General features: G+C 28.2%; 1 protein-coding gene across 1 annotated transcript in view; it reads right to left on the bottom strand.

Moving 5' to 3' along the window:
- Nucleotides 1–2591, bottom strand: part of LOC117121909 (NXPE family member 3-like) — an 8142-nt gene that overhangs the window by 4497 nt on the left and 1054 nt on the right. The gene's annotated exons all lie outside the window — the stretch shown is intronic.

The raw sequence follows: 2591 nt of genomic DNA on the forward strand, positions 1-2591 counted from the left end.
ATATATACACCTATATATATATATATGTGTATATTTATATATATATATATACTAATTAGCGTTAACATACAAAATAAATCCAAAAATAGGCGTATTAGAAACATAAACTGAAGTTAGTTGTGTTTAATGGGTTTAAGAATGACCTACAGCCATCAGTCGCTTAATAGTGCTTCTTGGCGCTTACTGAGTCATGGGCCCAACAGTTTCCTGATAATTGTTATTGATATTCTTATTATTATTTCGATATTAATTATTGCAGCATACAATATAAAAAGTGTGATCAAAAGGTACGGTTATAAGTTTCATGAATAATCTTATTAAATTTAGTTGATAGTTGGTGAACAGAAACAAAACACAATTCACCTGGTGTAGAAAATGAGCCAATCTCTTCCGAAGGCCAGCGAATTAATTTTCTGAGTTTCCATCCTAATTAACTTATTAGAAGAAACACTTGGCCCAAGCTTTTATGGACGCTTAATTCCTGTTAAGGTTAACGTTCTCAGCCCAAGTGATAAAATGATATTTTCATTGTAAATCATCTATTTCAGCGACGAGCTGATTGTTTTGGCGTTTCCTTTATACATGAATAATAAATAAATAGAAATTACTTGTATTCGTCAAATAAAATATGATTTCCTCAATATTAATAAATGCTTCCTTATTTTCTTCTTAACTTATATGTCATATGTATGTTATTATTTATATTACTGTATTATTAAAGAAAATCTATTATCAATTAAAACTATTATTTACTGTAATAAAATGTACCCATGCAATCTAATTTCAAACGAGAATATTGGTCATTTTCCTATTACTAATTAGTCTGCTCATCACTACAAATACTCACGGATGAAATTTCTAAATTGTAAATAAAATTACTTGATAATATAGTCTAATATAATAAATTTATTGACACAAACGATGACTTAAATATACATTATATTTTGGGTTGTTCATCGTTGCTACTTAGCAGAAAGAAAATAAGGAGTTAAATTTAGTTTTATTTTGATGTTTAATTTTTAAGTTTTTTATTGTTTTTTTTTAGGGGGAGGGGTAATTTTTTGCATTGTTTGGGGAGGGAAAAAAGGGTACATACAATATTGTTTCTGGAAATTAGGGTTACAGTTTGGTTCAGTTTTATTTGATAAATATTATTATTATTATTATTATTATTATTTATATTATTATTATTATTGTTATTATTATATCATCATCATCAGTATCATCATCATCACCATCATCATCATCATAATCATCATTATTAACGGCAAAAACTAGACTTTGTATGTCTGTAAAGCAGAAAATTAGGCCTTTCCTCGTTGCCATACTGATACAATGTTTAATGTACACACAAACACCCCATTAAAAATCATTAGAAAAATACTTACTGGTACTGTGTCTGTTTGTAAAACAGAACATAGGAACTTTCCTCATTGCCATACTGATACAATGTTTAATGTACACACAAAAACCCCATTAGAAATCATTAGAAAAATACTTACTGTTACTGTGTCTGTTTGTAAAACAGAACATAGGAACTTTCCTCATTGCCATACTGATACAATGTTTAATGTACACACAAAACCCCCATTAAAAATCATTAGAAAAATACTTACTGGTACTGTGTCTGTTTGTAAAACTTTCCTCATTGCCATAGTAGGATGAGTTACATAAAAACCCATTATAAAATCATACTGAAGAAAATTATAAAGTTAAAAAAAACAAAAAAAAAAAACTATCGGGACGGCAGATCGAGGGCGAAAATTGTTCATACGTTTCACGGCAATTTGTGTTTAACTTAGCTGTAGCTAGTTTGAAACGCTTAAGAAAACACAAATTGCGTTAACATTAATCACCGTTTATTATATTCAAAATATGCAAAATGACGTCATATTTCAATATGCACATCTTTTATAGGCCTATATGATCTTTTCTTGCACAAATTTCGAAGAGAATTTAAGCACGGAAAGTGACCAAACGCAGGAAAGTGACTAACGCAGGAAATGACAAAAATCAGAACAAAAACAGTGGAACAAAACAACGCAGGAAAAGCTGAAAAGCAAAACCAAACAAAAATTATCACAAGTATTGTAATGTGCTTATATTGTGACTTTTTCCGTAAACCTTGATCAATAGTTGTTAATAAATATTCTATGCATGAAGAAACTTACATCAAATAAGCCCTAGATGAGATTGACCTTGAAAATAATAGTATGATTAATGGAGACGGGTTGAAATTGTTTTTCTGAGCACAAGTATCTCGGAACTTCCATTGATAAGCTCATCTGGAATAGCAATATAAACTTGCCTATCAGAGATTTTAAGATCGTTGTCTTAATTGTATTTTATCTTTACTGTTTGGTACCCAAGTTTGATTTTCGAAGTTTAAGAGAATAATCAGTGATGATATAAATATTTATTTATATATGTTTTACATTACTCTTTATTGTTTTGTTTGTTTCATATATTTTCTATATTTATTTCAAATTGAATGTCTGTAATATGGTACAAATATACTTTATATATATACACATATATATACATATACACATATATATAATATGTATAATATATATATAATATATATATAT

The sequence above is a fragment of the Anneissia japonica genome, unplaced genomic scaffold (assembly GCF_011630105.1).
Source record: "Anneissia japonica isolate Jap-2015-1 unplaced genomic scaffold, ASM1163010v1 scaffold1208_len1460985_cov181, whole genome shotgun sequence".
NCBI classification, from domain to species: Eukaryota; Metazoa; Echinodermata; class Crinoidea; order Comatulida; family Comatulidae; genus Anneissia; species Anneissia japonica.